We start from the raw sequence: 17,434 nt of genomic DNA on the forward strand, positions 1-17,434 counted from the left end.
ACGCCCTCCACCTCCTCCAAGACTTCCGTTTCCCCGGCCCCCAACGTCTCATCTTCACCATAGATATCCAATCCCGCTACACCTCCATCCGCCATGACCAGGGCCTCCAAACCCTCCGTTTTTTTCCTCTCCCGACGTCCCCAACAGTACCCTTCCACCGACACTCTCATTCGTTTGGCCGAACTGATCCTCACCCTTAACAATTTCTCCTTCAAATCCTCCCACTTCCTCCAGACCAAAGGGGTAGCCATGGGCACACGTATGGGCCCCAGCTATGTCTGTCGATTACACCAGCACCACTCCCCACCTCTTCCTCCTCATTGGCGCCACCTTGTGCTCCCGTGAGGAGGTTGAACAATTCATCAACTTCACCAACACATTCCACCCTGACCTTAAATTTACCTGGACCATCTCTGACACCTCCCTCCCCTTCCTGGACCTCTCCATCTCCATTAATGATGACCTTCTTGACATTGACATTTTTTACAAAACCACCGACTCCTGCAGCTACCTGGATTACACCTCTTCCCACCCTACCTCTTGTAAAAATGCCATCCCATATTCCCAATTCCTCGGCCTCCGCCGTATCTGCTCCCAGGAGGACCAGTTCTACCACAGAACACACCAGATGGCCTCCTTCTTTAAAGACCGCAATTTCCCTTCCCACGTGGTTAAAGATGCCCTCCAATTCATCTCATCCACATCCCGCACCTCTGCCCTCAGACCCCACCCTCCAACCATAACAAGGACAGAACGCCTCTGGTGCTCACCTTCCACCCTACCAACTTTCGCATAAACCAAATCATCCACCGACATTTCCGCCACCTCCAAAAAGACCCCACCACCAGGGATATATTTCCCTCCCCACCCCTTTCCGCCTTCTGCAAAGACCGTTCCCTCCGTGACTTCCTGATCAGTTCCATGCCCCCCCAAAAACCCACCCTCCCATCCTGGCACCTTCCCCTGCCACCGCAGGAACTGCAAGACCTGCGCCCACACCTCCTCCCTCACCTCCATCCAAAACCCTAAAGGAGCCTTCCACATCCATCAAAGTTTTACCTGCACATCCACTAATTTCATTTATTGTATCCGTTGCTCCTGAGGTGATCTCCTCTACATTGGGGAGACTGGACGCCTCCGAGCAGAGCGCTTTAGGGAACATCTCCAGGACATCCGCACCAATCAACCCCACTGCCCCGTGGCCCAACATTTCAACTCCCCCTCCCACTCTGCCAAGGACATGGAGGTCCTGGGCCTCCTTCACCGCTGTTCCCTCACCACCAGACGCCTGGAGGAAGAATGCCTCATGTTCCGCCTCGGAACACTTCAACCCCAGGGCATCGATGTGGACTTCAACAGTTTCCTCATTTCCCCTTCCCTCACCTCACTCTAGTTCCACACTTCCAGCTCAGCACTGTCCCCATGACTTGTCCTACCTGCCTATCTTCACTCCACCCTCCCCCCGCCCCCGACCTATCAACTTCATCCCCTCCCCCACTCACCTATTGTACTCTGTGCTACTTTCTCCCCAACCCCACCCTCCTCTAGCTTATCTCTCCACGCTTCAGGCTCTCTGCCTTTATTCCTGATGAAGGGCTTTTGCCCGAAACATCGATTTTACTGCTCCTCGGATGCTGCCTGAACTGCTGTGCTCTTCCAGCACCACTAATCCAGATACTGACATTGTTGCTGGGTAATACAGTAGGGTCCAATTATCAGTTCATGGATACTGTTCTGCCTATATTCTCTTAAAGAGTAGCTAGGTAAGCACACGAGGGAGGACAAACAAAGTGAGATAAAGAGGGAGGCAGGATGGCACTCCTATAAAGTATAAATCCCAGCAGAGACCAGCTCAACCTGTCTCTGAGCTGTAAATCCTATGTGAAACACTCTATGCACAACTAAGAGATATGATCTATAAAGTTGAGTTTGCAGCAGTGATGGCATATTTGTAATAATCTTGGCCCTAATTGGCTCTTGTTTGAGTATGGTTTTGTTCTTATTCTGCTTGACTGTGTGATTGCAGTCCTTGCTTCAGTCTCTTCCATGACACTTGATGCTTTCTTGAAGAAGTAATGCCTGTTCTTGGTTTTTCATCCCTCTCTGTTATATTCCTTGGAGGCCTGCTGTAAATCCCAGTAGTGTTGGGAGTGTCAGAGCAGCAGTGAGCCATTTTGGCAACTTTCACAATTTTGTTTCCTCCTTGGACCCAGTGGTGATGGCATAGTTACCTCCCTGAGAAGTTAGTATATCAATTTTACCACAATTATGAGCTCATTTTCAGATAAAAATGTCTACATATCATAATTAAAAATCCTACCTTTCTTCTGTAGCTCAAAATTACTGCTCCATGGGAGGAAGAGGACAATATTGGCTGAGATGCCCTGATCAGAGAGAGCATGACTACAACTGTATAAAATGAACATGGTTAGGAAGATTCTAGAAATGACTCTTTGTGATTTACTGGAAAATGTATGTACAATGCATTCTGAAAGTGCAGTGAAATTTTATTTATTCATTCATTCATTTAGATACAATGGTGGCAAGGCAGAAACTTTCCTACCTCCCACCTTGGGGTTTTTTCCAGGTCTCCACCATCGTTCTACCTGAGAAGGATGTGATATTACAAAAGTGCTTCTTGGACAGGATAAGGAAGGAGAAAAGTGAAAGAAATTTGCGATCAGGAAGTAGCAGCTTTAGGATAGAAGAAACTAACATGGATTTATTTGTAGACAATTGTGACAACAATGTAAAAGCATCTTTGATCACTAGCTTAAAACTAAAAATCATAAATTTCTGAAGGCTTAAAATTAATTACATTGACTTGGATCAAGTTTAGAGTTGTATTTTATCTAAAATGATTCCAGCAGTGCATTTGTTCCTCTAACTTCTCTTGGCATTAATTTGCAAAGTATTGCGTCAAATGGACAGTTACTTTAGCTGGAAAAATCAAATGCTTGGCATACGAAGAAGTTATTTTAAACATTTAATTAAAGCTTTAATGTTAATTTTTAATGATTATACATTCAAACAGCATACAGAACCATCAAACAATGAGATGAATTTTTTTCTGTCACTTGATCCTTTTTTTCCTCTAGTGTCTGTTGGTTCCTTTTCATGTTACACTTTCTTGCATCTTTAGTAACACAACATAATTTTAAGCGTTTTGAAAAAGAAACAACAAAGCAACTTGTCTTGCACTCCATCAGGATTAAAATGGTAGAAAATCAATATTAGAAGGAAATCAATAATTTATACAATCTAGGATGAGACTGCTGATCAGGTGGACTTTGCTTAGCATGCATCAAGAATTGCTAACTATCAATCTTAGTTAATTGATTAAATTCAAACCAGGCAAGGCAATTCCGATAGGTTAAGTTTTGCTATGGGTTGCAAGAACAACTGTCAAGTATATTTAGAATCAGTGGAAGGAAGGCTGATGGATTGGGCTGCATTCACAAGTCTCTGTAATTTCCAGTGATTTTGAGCTAGGTAGTTGCTGTACCAAACTTTGATGCAATCAGATAGGATGCTTTCTGTTTGTATCTTTAAAAACTGGTAGGAATCATTGTGGACTAATGGAACCCGTAGAGACAGCTGAAAATAGGATTGCTGTTAGAAAATACAGTATTTTATTTGGGCAGGTGGGTCTTTTAAGCAGTACTCAAGGGAACTGTATGGAGTAATGGAAGATATAGCTAAAGATATTCAGTCTAGTTTATATAGCATGGAAGTAGACCCTTCAGCCCAACTGGTCTGTGCTGACCAGACATTCCAATCTGACCAAGGCCCATTTGCCAGCATTTTGCCCATATACCTCAAAAGCCTTCCTAGTCATATACCTACCAAGATGCCTTTTAAATGTTGTAATTGTACCAGCCTCCATCACTTCCTCTAGCAACCCGTTCCATACATACACCAATCTCTGCATTTAAAAAAATGCCCCTTGGGTCCCCCTTAAAATGTTTCCCCTCTCACCTTAAACCTTTGCTGTCTAGTTTTGGACACCCCTACCCTGGGAAAACAATCTTGTCTGTTAACCCATGCTCCTTATGATTTTACAAACCTCTTTAAGATTACCCCTCTGCCTCTGCTCCACGGACAAAGCTCTTATTTATTTAGCAAAATTTATTTCAGTCAACACAGTTAAGGTTTTCCGAAATACTACTTGTTGTTGAAGGAAAGTTGTGAGTGTTGATCTGCAGAGAGCCAGTTAGTGAAAAATGACACGAGGGTTACTCTTTACTGAGTTTTGCAATTAAATAGAGTTAAACTTTACAAATATGTATCTCCTAACTCAACTACACGTGTTTGAATAAGTATATCTTCATGCGTTTCAGAAAAATCAATAAAATTGAATCAAATTAATGAGCAAAAACTCTTAAACGGCTAATTTAACAAAAATAAAATATCTGCTTTTTGCCTACCTGTTTGGATGTGTTAAGATGCACTTTCATGCCAGTCTGGACTTAAACTTGGACCCCCTAGTCCAGAGATGGAGAGGCAGCCAGTGCACCACTGGATCCCTTAATGTTGCTTTTAGTTTTATTTAATTTACTCTAGTCAGACATTTTATGTCACACCTCCATGTTAGTTGAAACTTGAATCTTCTAGCTGGAAGATATGGAAACTACCACTGAGTCACATAACAACATTTGGATAAACAGTGTTCAAGCTATTTCCTAATCAACCTGTTCAGAGATGTTAGTACATACCTCTCGAGCCGAAAGGACTTGTACCTGGGTCTCCAGGCTCAGAGGTAGGGACGCTACTGCTGCTCGCAAAGAGCATTTAAAACAGTGCTTAAGTGAAAACCCAGTAAATGCCCATCACCTGCTCACAATTAATATAAGTTTAACAACCGGTAGAGCAGAGTGCAGGACAGTGACTTCAGTCTTGTTTATGCTGACAATGATATTGTGATTTGGAGATGCAGGTGTTGGACTGGGATGTACAAAGTTAAAAATCACACAACACTAGGTTATAGTCTAACAGGTTTAATTGGAAGCACACTAGCTTTTGATATTGTGAACATTAATGGAAGAATACAAGTTAAAAATATATGAATCCTAAATGCTAACAGAGAGAACATTGCAGTAAATTAATGTTCAGCCTTATAATTACTGTGGCTACAACAGCAAGTCAGAGGCAGTTACCTTGGTGAGTAACTTGTTTCCCAAGATAACAGCGCTTGCCAAACTTGCAACGTCTACCACTTAGAAGGACAAGGGCACTGGATGGATGGGAACAGTTCACCTGCAGTTTACTCTCCAAATCACATGCAATCCTGAACTGGAACTATGTTGCTGTTACTTCACTGTTATTAAATCAAAATCCTGTCGTGACATATCCTCACAAATGGTACTGTGGATGTACCTACCCCCTCACAACTGCAGCAGTTCAAGAAGGTAGCACATCATCATATTCTCAAAAGCAATTACAGATGGACTGTAAATTCTGGCCTATTCAGCAATGCCCACGCTCTTTGAATGCATAACTCCTTCAAGTAAAAGAGCTGAGTGTTGATTTGATTTTGAACAGTGAAAGTTGAATGTGGATTGAAATGAAATAGAAAATGGTTGAGTTCAAACAGGCTAAGAATGGATTGAGGATTTGTCAGCTTCAGTAATGGCTTTCAAAAGGGAACTGGATAGGGGGGAATTCAAAATGGCGGTGACCCAGTAGGCCTGCCCTGCTAGCTGTGCACCAGAACCTAGACAAAGTGGTGCACTCACCCTTCCTTTATTACCCAATGTGGTAGTATTTGTTAGTTTTTGACCTCCAGAATTGTTCAGTGTTAGTTTAAAATAGTTAGAAAAATGACTAAAAGGAAGGGACCGTGAGGATCACAGCAAGCAAGGCAACCCCTGCAGCAATGGACACGCCCGTGGTTGCAGCGTTCGCCTCCGTGAACGCCCCAGGGAACTTACCTGTGGAGCAGGGACTGGTCTCAGAGTTTGTGAAACTCAGAGCGAAGATCGATTCAGTAATGGAGAAGACTGGGGACAGGCTGTAACTGATCTCGGACATGCTGCAAAGTTATATATTTCTGTTATACCGGGAGTGCCTATGGTTAAAGTATGGATGGGACGGGTTGAATGCCCACTTTTAACTTTCTTGTTATAAGATGTACGTAACTTTTCCTTTCCTCATGTTGTCTGGGGCTGTGACACGGCTTCAGCTAGAGGAGCCATGGAGGGGTTAGTGGGTAGTATGAGCGCCTCCTGTAGGCAAGGGGAAGAGTCTCTTTCATGTGAGTTATATATTGGTCTGTCGTTGAAGTAGCTGAATTGGTAGTTTTGGTAGGTGTATTTTTAAATTTATATGAACCATTTGCTGTTGTCACTAGGCGTGCTGTGAGTGGGGTTCTCCCTCCTGGTGGGGTCATGGACTGTCTTGCATGACTATGGTTAGCCATCCATTTAAATGGCGCATCTGGAATGTTAAGGGGAGTCATTCAGCAATTAAGAGAGAAAAGATCTTGTCAAGCCTTAGAAAAGAGAGGGTCGATGTAGCCTTGCTGCAAGAAACACATTTAACTGATAAGGAGCACTTGAAGTTACAGCAGGGCAGGTTTGGATGGGTGTTTTTCTCATCCTTTAATTTGAAAAGTAGAGGAATTGCTATACTCATCCAGAAGAATTTCCTATTTCAGCTGTTAGACCAAATTAAGGGTGAATATGGGTGGTTTATGATTCTCAAAGCTTTAATACATGGAGAGGGTTATGAGATTTTGAATGTGTATTGCCCCCCCCTACATATCCCCTCAATGATTTCGGGTTTCCAGGTTGATGGCCCTTGAGGCGTGTCAAAAAATTAAAGGGGAAAGACTTTAATTGACTTATTGATCTCGAAGTGGACAGCTTTCGAGGGCCTTGTGGGTATGTCCCCACAATCCAGTCTGTTGTTGGACCTGAACAGGGAGCTGGAGTTGGTGGATGTGCAGAGAGATCTTCACCCTAAAGGTAGGGATTTCGCCTTTTTTCTCTAACCCACATAAATACTATAGCAGAATTGACCTGTTTTTTGCCCCATCAACCTTTTAGAATTCGGTGCTGTCTTGCAGAATAGGAAACGTAGCCATTACAGATCATGTGGCAGTGTATATGGAGGTCAAGGCTGGTGGTAATGGGACAGGCTCATGGCACCGGCACATGGATCCTTTCCTCTTGAACGATAGCAAGTTTATGGAGTATTTTTCACAGGAATTGCAAACCTTTTGGGACATTAATTTGGGTACAGCCAGTAATCCGTCAGTGCTCTGGGAGACTGCCAAGGCCTATGCACAGGATTTGATTATTTCTTATTCTGCAATCCGGAAGTAACAGAGGGGAGAGCAGCAGTGTTTGTTCAAGACTCGCCTGAAGGCAGCTGAGACAGCATACTTTGACAGACTGTCTGTAATAAAATTGTAGCAGATTACCTCCCTCAGGGCTACTTTGAATGCTGCATTCACTCAGCCGCAAAGAGGGAAATCTGTTTTGCAAAACAGAGGTTATTTGACTCTTGTGATAAACTGGGTAGATATCTAGCGTACCTGACCAGAAAGAAGAATGCCCACTGATCTATCACATCCATCAGAGAGAATGCTGGTACTCCTACTTGCGATGCCAAAAAGATTAATGCAGCATTTAGGAAGTTCTACTTTGAGCTGTACCAGTCAGAGGGCTGTGAGGACAGTTTGGCAAAGATGGAATCCTTTTTTAAGACACTGGTACGTGTACGAAATGAGTTTCCAGAGGAAGTGGTGGAGGCTAATACAATTGCAACATTTAAAAGGCATCTGGATGGGTATATGAATAGGAAGCGTTTGGAGGGATATGGGCCAGGTGCTGGCAGGTGGGACTAGATCGGGTTGGGATATCTGGTCGGCATGGACAGGTTGGAATAAAGGGTCTGCTTCCGTGCATGACTCTAATAGCTCTGGTCAAAATGAATGTTCTTCCTCGCTTATTATATCCCATGTGAATGCTCCCATTGCTGTCTAGGCAAGTATACAGAGGCTTGGATATTTCATTTGGCTTCATAGACAGCTTCTTATTAAGCTAGCCAAATTGCAGCTTCCGCAGGGAATGTGAGGTTTGGATTTCTCAGATTTTAAGAAATTGAGTTCCTTACTATCCTATGTGGTTGATTGGGCTTGCCAAGACCCGCGGTCAATCTTGTTGGACATCGAAGTCTCCCAGGTAAAATGCTCCCTCATCAATTTGTTGTTTATGGACAAGATGAGAGCTGTTATGGACCATTGCAGAAACCTGATTGTCTTTAACACTGTTAAAACATGGAGAATGATGTGACAAGGTGAGGGCAACATTAAAAAAAAACTTCCCCTTTCACTCCCACAGTAGGAATGTTAGGATTCCGGCCAGGGTCGATGGACTTTCACTCTAAGATTTAGGAGACCAGAGGACCCTTCTGTTTGGGACGTTTATTTGATGGGAAGGTCATGATGTCTTTCGAGCAGCTGAGTCAGAAATATGAGTTATCTAGGAGGGACCTCTTTCATTACTTTCAGGTTAGGGACTTGCTATAGGAAAAGTCTATATTGATGGTTAGTCCTTACAAATCGGATATGGAGAGCAGAGTTTCTTCAGTCTACGGGCATTCTCTCAGTCAGCACCCTCAATTCCTGATGAAGGGCTTTTGCCCAAAACGGTGATTTTCCTGTTCCTCGGATGCTGCCTGGCCTGCTGTGCTTTTCCAGCACCACTCTAATCTCCAGCATCTGCAGGTACCCATTTCCGCCCTCCATCACTTATTAGGAGGCAGTATTTCAAAGGACATTGAGCAGCTGTACGGAATCTGGACTCAAGAATTGGGGGTGGAAATCTTGTCAGAAGTGTGGGAGGATATTTGGGAGAATGTAAGAAAGATTTTGATTTGTAACAGGACGCAGGCTATGCAACTGAAGGTACTCCACAGGGCTCATTTGTCACTGGAGCAGCTTAGGAAATTTAAGACGGGAGCGTCCCCAATGTGCCCAAATGTAAAATAGATTGTGGCACGCTTTACTCATTGCTTGTGGTCAGGCCACAAGCTTCATAGGTATATGGGGGTGCCATAGCGTGTGTTTTGGAAGGGGTTTTGGGAATTGAGGTTAAGGTGGATTCAGTGTCTCTCCTTTTGGGTTTGCCATGGAAAACTTCTTTGGATGTGCATGGGAAGAAACTGTTTAATATTCTTTCATTATGTGCCAGGAAGAACATTCTAATGAGCTGGGTGTCGGAGAATCCCCCGGATTTTTGGGGTGGCGTAGATTAGTTATGAAGCACGTCCTCCTGGACATCCTTACGAATACAGGAAACTGAACTGTTTTGTATAATGTGGCAGCCCTTCCTGAATTATATAGACACAGACTTGTCGGCTATATTGGTCAGGGCCTTTGTGTAGTCACGAGGGCTATGTTTAGCGGCCCAGGGGCCGCTGGGTGGAAGAATCGTGAACAAATACAGGTCTGCCTATTAAACAGTTTCTTCTCATGCACATCCAAAGAAGTTTTCCATGGCAAACCCAAAAGGAGAGACACTGAATCCACCTTAACCTCAATTCCCAAGACCCCTTCCAAAACACACGCTATGGCACCCCCATATACCTATGAAGCTTGTGGCCTGACCACAAGCAATGAGTAAAGCGTGCCACAATCTATTTTACATTTGGTGGGATTGCACGGAGTGTGATACCTTAACTGAATGTAATTTAATTTGCCTTGGTTTAACTTGGTTTAATCTAGTATCTTTCATTATTTATTGAATTGTAGTTTTTGTAGGTTTTTTTCCCCCTCAGTGGTTTGTGGAGTAGAGTATTAGTTTGTTTACTGCTATTGTCGTTATGTTATAAGGTTGTTATATTGTAGTGATTTTGTAATGTTGTTAAAAAACTTTAAATATTTTTTCTCAATAAAAATATTTACACAAGGGAACTTGGTAAGTATCTAAAGGGAAAAACTTTATAGAGCTGTGAGACTATAATGGCAGTAGTTAAACTACTCCCCGTAGAGAGCTTGCACAGATTTAACAGGCCAAAACGTCACCTGTCTTGAAAGCCATACTATGGGATGACCAATTAGTTCATTGGAAATCCAAGCACTTGTTGGGGGAGTGTGAGGAAAGTTTTCCTTAGCATGGGAATCAGTATGGCTGGAATCTTTATACTGTGTAAATAATTTTGCTGGAGTTGCTGAGGATATGTTTATAACCTGTTCCAATTAAATAAGGGTGACAGAGTCTCCAACAACACAGATTTTTCATGTTCTGTGGAAGGACATAGCTTCATATTTTACAACTAGAGTGTGGCGCTGGAAAAGCACAGCAGGTCAGGAAGCATCCGAGGAGCATAAGCCCTTCATCCTGATGAAAGCCTTGTGCCCAAAACGTCGATTCTCCTACTCCTCGGATGATGCCTGATCTGCTGTGTTTTTCCAGCAACAGACTCTCAAATATGATCTCCAGCATCTGCAGACCTCACTGTCTCCTTGACAATAAAAGATATTGAAAGTTAAGATTTTGCAGTGTATGAATCTAATAGAATAATACTGATCTATTATATAGTTTTCAGCTGCATCCTATTGAACAATGAGTTGGGTGAATGACAAACACCTGGAGACTTGAAGGCAATTTCAGACTTAGGCCCCCTTTGGAAAATAACAGCAGTTTTGAATCAATTTTCTTTTGAAATTGTAAGTGCTGATTTAAGTAGTTGGAGGGAAAGTGCTTTGGAATGATCCACTTATGAAGGAAATTAATTTATTTTCCTCAAGTGAAATTGTAATGTCCAGAATCACTGTACCAATCAATATACTAGTTCAGTACCAGTAAATATTTTTTATTTTAAAAAGAGTAAACCTGAAAAGAAATTACTTCAGGAAGCTTTTTTTAAAGGATCTTTGAAGCAAAGCATGTCTTCTTTGATGAGCAGGTCTGTGTTTGACTCACTCAAGCTCGTTTTGTAAACCTTCCTTAAAATGTAGCTCTTAAAGTGCTGTTTTAACACCCAATTTTGACTTGTGGTCCAACTCTTGTGAAATGTGCAAAGAAAAATCTGAAAACAATGGATGGTGTTTTTCCTCTTTGCCTTTCTTGGTGCGTGAGTTCTGCGTGTCTCTCTCTCTCTCTCTCTCCCCTTCCTTCTGTCAGTCTCACTTATACATACTGACTATACATTTCTCATCTCCAGTCTCCTGCTCAGTCAGTGGGCTCTTCTGTTTTATCTTTAGGGTGTGTGCTACTTGTATTATCACAAGGCTTTTAATCCAGAAACACAGCTAATAACCTGGGTTTGAAACCTGCCTAGGCCGTTGGTGAAATTTGAGTTTGATTTTTAAAAAAATCTGGAATTAAAAATCTACTGATGACCATGTAACCATTGTCAATTGTTGGAAAACCTATCTGGTTCACTAATGTCATTTAGGGAAGGAAATCAGCCATCCTGATTGGTCTAGCCCTCGTGTGACTAGACCCACAGCAAAGTGCTTAACTCTCAACTGCCCTCTGGGTAATTAGAGTTAGGCAATAAATGCTGACCTAGCTAGCGATGCCCACATCCTGTGGGTGAATTTTTAAAAATTGCATCTTTTCTAAGAGATAAGCATAAGTGGATTGATGGGTTGGGAACTTTAGCTTTATTTGTTTTTGTGGTAGCCATGACCATGTTGGAAAATATTTAATTTGTTGAGCAAATTTTACTCTCAATGGGTGAAAGAATTTTTAAAAACAACACATACTTAATTTAGCTTTGCTGTTTACAGTTCCAGTGAATTAGATTAGCCATACTTTCCGCTTGCAACATCAACCACCAGTATGTTGAATGCAATTGTTTTCACAATTGCCCGCATTAGCTTGAAATTGATGCACTTTTCAGAACCACTAGGGAGTTTGAAGATATTGTCTGCAGATCAGGTTTGCAAATGAAATATTTTGGCTATGTTCATGAAGAAAAGAACACCAGATGCTGCTGAAGCCCATTTGAGAAACCATTGTTTCATAGTCAGTCTCATCCAATCTTGCACTGGAAGAGGGACCATATCACCTAATTATTATCAGACATGTGCAGAACTTAAATAGCTATATTAATAGAGATGTAACATTCTAATCAGAAAAACAATCCATTGCATGGTTCAGAGAAATAGCAATTGCCAGTTGAATCAAAAAGTAGAATAACCAGGAAATAATTGAGGGCGGCACGGTGGCACAGTGGTTAGCACTGCTGCCTCACAGCGCCAGGGACCTGGGTTCAATTCCTGCCTCAGGCGACTGACTGTGTGGAGTTTGCACATTCTCCCCGTGTCTGCGTGGGTTTCCTCCGGGTGCTCCGGTTTCCTCCCACAGTCCAAAGATGTGCGGGTCAGGTGAATTGGCCATGCTAGATTGCCTGTAGTGTAAGGTTAGGGGTGGGTTGCGCTTTGGCAGGTCGGTGTGGACTTGTTGGGCAGAATGGCCTGTTTCCACACTGTAAGTAATCTAATCTAATCTAATTGATAACGAAAACGCTTTATATCTTGCCTAGGTACTTTATTTTTCCTCCCCAAACACATCTGAAATATTTCAATATCACATGATTGAACATGATTGTCACATTCAATATCTTTGCTTTACACCTTTCTATCTAATGTTCATCTGGCATCTGCCCTTTAGTCTTGTGATGTTTATTTGCTTTTGATGGTCAATTATGTTTTTAAGAACATTTTGTATTTTGATAAAGATATTGTTATAGTGAACTAAGTATCAAGTGGAGAGGTGTGTTTTTTTCTTGGACATGTGTGCTGGTGGGAGTGTGCAGAATGTACTTTCGCAGAAGTTTAAGAACTCCTTGTTCACTCAATAATTGTTTTTTTTAAAAAAGTTCAGAACATGAAGCTCATCTTAATTCTGTGTAGCAGCTTGTTTGAAGTGATCCTAATTTTCAGATTCCCTTATCAAATGTCTTTTCCTTGCTGCAATAAATTGAGAGTGACGCTGTGCACAACTTAAATGCTGTGTTTATAACTAAAGACACTCTCTAGACCCTTGTTGTGCTGAGAAGTGATATGGGGGAGGGTGTCTACAGCTGGCTACTGGCTGCGGCTGAAATAGATTCACCTCCAATTCATGGCTTGCAAGTTTGTGCTTGTTTTTCCCAGAAAGAGACTTTTAGCATTCAGATATGACTGGTGCAATTGTACTGTGTACTCATGTGTTGCAGCAATACATAGTAAGAAGGAATTTTGCCTAGTGGGCTACAACATTGTTCTGCGAACTAGAAGTGGAAGCCACCAACATGTAGGGTCGGCGAGAGAAAGTCTGACAGAGCTTCAAGCACTTTTGCATATCTTCTGCAGTAAGCCAATTCAAAGCTTGTTGCCTTGCCTACCTTCTCAGCATCATTTTGTGTTTTTGTTATAAAAAACATTTGATAATAGTTAGAAAAATAGTTTATTATAATCCATTTTGTTTACAGCAGCAGTGTGAGATCAAATCAGTCACAAATGTAGTTTGTAAAAGCAGCTTCTTAGTTCAGATATGTTGTGGGGTTTTATTCCTCAATGGTTTCATGCTGTCATGTAAGGTGCAAGTTAACTGCCACTTTCCTCAATGTAACCAATAGAAGCTAGATGATACTCTGAGGAATAGATTTAAGGTGAGAGGGGAAAGATTTAAAAGGGATCTAAGGGGCAACTGTTTCACGCAGAGATTGGTGTGTATGGACTGAGCTGCCCGAACAAGTAGTGGAGGCTGATACAATGACAACTTTTAAAAGGCATCTGAATGGGTACATGAATGTGAAGTGTTGAGAGCGATATGGGCTAAATACTGGCAAATGGGACTAGATTAATTTAGGATATCTGGTCAGCATTGACAAGTTGGACTGAAGAGTCTGTTTCTGTCCTGTACAGCTCTATATGACGTTATTCAACCTACACAAATTTATCATCCAGAACAATCTTATCTTCTCTACTCATTGTACTGTCTATTTGTTTCTAAATGATCTTGAGGTTTTCCTCTTCTCCACTCGACTACATCACAGTTAATAATCACTTTCCTCCAAAAAAAGTTATAGTTAGTGCTTAGGTAATATCTTGCTCTTCTGAATCTTCCACATTAATTTCTGATAACAAATATCATTTTTTTAAACACTGAATTGAAGTAAAATTAATGGTCCTGTAGTTGCCTGTGCTAGTTTTGAAACTCCTTTTGAATCTGTGCAGCTGTAGGGGTGGGCCATAAAACTGAAATTGTATGATTTGGAGATGCCGGTCTTGGATTGGGGTGTACAAAGTTAAAAATCGCACAACACTAGGTTATAGTCCCAACAGCTAGTGTGCTTCCAATTAAACCTGTTGGACTATAACCTGGTGTCATGTGATTTTGAAATTGTATGACATAGTCTATAAAATATTCTGGTTAGATTACACCTTGAACACTGCTTTAAGTGAAGAGATATTCAATTAATAGTGGCAGTGCAACATTGGAAACACATTACTATTGTCTTTTGTGTCTGTGGACTCCCTGATGACAGTCAATACTGCATAAATCTTCTCCCTCGTGTTCTTTTGGATGATAGCCATATATCCCTAGGGATGTATTTATATAAAACCATCTCGGATTCTGGATGGCTCGCACATTATTTATTTCCTGGTTCTGAATGTTTCCTTGGTATGTTACATTTGCAGAGTGGTTGAAAATGTTTGTGGATTTCCTTGTGAAGACATTGGAAAGTACTCATTCGGAAATACCAGATGCCATTTTCTCATCCTCTCTTTCAAGGTTATTTGCATATGTTAATTATCTGGCAACTTCTTTAACAACCATCTTGCTTTTGAAGGAATTGTTGCCTTTTATGCTTAATCTCTGCGTTTCTCCTTTATTTGGAGAAAGTGAGGATTGCAGATGCTAGAATTCAGAATCGAGGGTGTAGTGCTGGAGAAGCACAGCAGGTCAGGCAGCATCCGAGGTGCAGGAGAATCCATGTTTCTGGCATAAGACCTTCACCAGGGCTTCAATCCTCTATTTACCTTTTTAAACTATTTCGACACAATCGTGTATTCATCCTAATGTCATGCTCCTCCTTTAACTCAGTAGGTTTTGAGGAGGTAATTTTCCGAGTAAGTTCATTTAATTTTCTCATTTAGGGTCACACTTATTGAGTCTGAGCTTGCTGATACTCAAGGTCTACGTTTTATCAGCATTCTTCACAATATATCTTCGACTGAAATGTTCCCGTACTCTCGAAAATATTTATTTCCATGTTTTCTTCAGCTTTTTGAATTTTCCCTATTAGACTAAGCTTCTGATTTTGGAAAGAGTTGAGCCCCAGAGCATGTTTACTTGGTTGTGTTGTGATTATTATCTCAAAGGAGCACTGACTTCTGGCTGCTATTACCGAGTCAGTATTGAGAACAAGAATTGATCATTGCCTTAGATCTGCTCCTCCAATCACTTTTACTTCCCTGGCTTTGCTTCTGATTTGAGTTGACAAATTTTTTTCATTTCACATGAAAACTCCACTACTTTTTGAGGTGACAAATTCTACTGCCATTTATACAAAAGAAATGCTTTCTGATTTGCTCTTGTGTGATTTCATTCTAAATTGAAGATAATGTCCCTTTTTTGTTACCCTTACCAGAGAATTTCTTTGCTGTATTACTCTATTAACTCTATTTACTCCAATCACTTTGATCAGACTATTTCTCAATCTCCCTACAGCAAATGTTGGAAACAAAGTTGTGCCAACTTTTTCTATATTTAATCCCTTTTAGCCCACTATCGTCTGGTAAATCTGTGTTGCACCCACTTGAAAGTCAATATATCCTCCTTGAGGTTTGATGCTCCGACTGAACCTAATATTTCAGATGGATACGGACTGAGGTTCTGTTCAAGTGAGGTATCTCTTGCTTCCCTTTGTATCTCAGCTCTCTGATGATATAGGCCAGCCTTCCAGTAAACTTTGTGATTATATTTTGTTTCTGATTACTTGGTAAAGTCAAGATAAGCATCCATCTTGTGGCTTCCTTTAAATGCTGAAGCAGTAATGCGTTACATTCACCAAATCTGATTTTATAGTTGGTTGATGTCCACTGAAATAACTTCCAGTTCTCTCTCATCCTTTTATTCTTCTGTACAGAGCATAAAGACTTATCTTGACCAAGTGATCTGCAGTGAACGCCTATTGTGAATTTGAATTTGCATAGAAATTTCTAACCAGAGCAGTTATGTAAATTACTGAGATTAATTTTGTTCACTTCCCAGTTGATCTTGGTTTTGCTAGCTCCACCACGGTCACAATACATAAAATGAATTTAGTGACATTGGATAGGTCTGCTTTGCATGTGCACATGGAAACCTGTTGGTACGATTAAGCAAGGTGTTTTGGGATTAATAAGGACTGGTTTAGGTGGTTCGAACCTTTGCAAAATAAATGGCGATTTGTGACACAAATAGCTTGCTAAGATAGTTAGGTTGACTGGAGAGTGATAATCAGAGGAGTTGATGGTACCTAAGGAGTGAAAAAGGTTTTAAAATATCAGCTGGCATAGGGACCAGAAAGGTAAGTTGAGTGGTTAGCAGTTTAGTAGGAATGGAATGAAGGAAATAGGAGATCAGACCCACTGATGAGACGAGCTGAGAGAGACAGCATGAGAGAAGTAAGTGACAGTTTGAAGAAACATGTAGGTTAAAGGCTACGAGACATGAGAGACATGGCGGAGATTTGGCATGTGAGGTAAAGGGCAAGGTAGCAGGGTAGATGAACGGATAGTATTAATTTTGATGACAGTGAAATCTGTAAGCCCTTCACATTTGTTTATATTTAACAAGATATCATGCAGAAAGAAAATGGGTTTGACTAGATTGAGAATCAGTTAAGATTTTTTTATTGGGGCAAGATCATAAAAGTTAGTTATTGTGGAGTGGCTGAGTACCTGACTGTTGTAAAAGTATCATAATGAATGGAGGACTAAACGCTCGAGATGGGATTTGGAAAATGCAGTTATAATTGATTTGAGGATACAGGAAAGCAGTGAATTCAAAGGACAGGAAGGCAAGAACAGTTGAACACAGAACATAGAACAGTACAGCACAGAACAGGCCCTTCAGCCCACGATGTTGTGCCGACCACTGATCCTCATGTATGCACCCTCAAATTTCTGTGACCATATGCATGTCCAGGAGTCTCTTAAATATCCCCAGTGAACTTGCTTCCACAACTGCTGCTGGCAACGCATTTCATACTCTATCAACTCTGTGTAAAGAACTCACCTCTGACATCCCCTCTATACTTTCCTCCAACCAGCTTAAAACTATGACCCCTCATGTTAGCTATTTCTGCCCTGGGAAATAGTCTCTGGCTATCGACTCTATCTATGCCCCTCATTATCTTGTATACCTCAATTAGGTCCCCTCTACTCCTCCTCCTTTTCTCCAATGAAAAAAGTCTGAGCTCAGTCAAACTCTCTTCGTAAGAT

The 17,434-nt window shown here is 41.4% G+C and overlaps 1 protein-coding gene across 2 annotated transcripts in view; it reads left to right on the top strand.

Annotated features, from left to right (window-relative positions):
• The window catches only part of ptpn9a (protein tyrosine phosphatase non-receptor type 9a), a 218,168-nt gene that overhangs the window by 81,025 nt on the left and 119,709 nt on the right, over nt 1-17,434 (top strand). The gene's annotated exons all lie outside the window — the stretch shown is intronic.

The sequence above is a fragment of the Hemiscyllium ocellatum genome, chromosome 42 (assembly GCF_020745735.1).
Source record: "Hemiscyllium ocellatum isolate sHemOce1 chromosome 42, sHemOce1.pat.X.cur, whole genome shotgun sequence".
In the NCBI taxonomy this organism is placed as follows: domain Eukaryota; kingdom Metazoa; phylum Chordata; class Chondrichthyes; order Orectolobiformes; family Hemiscylliidae; genus Hemiscyllium; species Hemiscyllium ocellatum.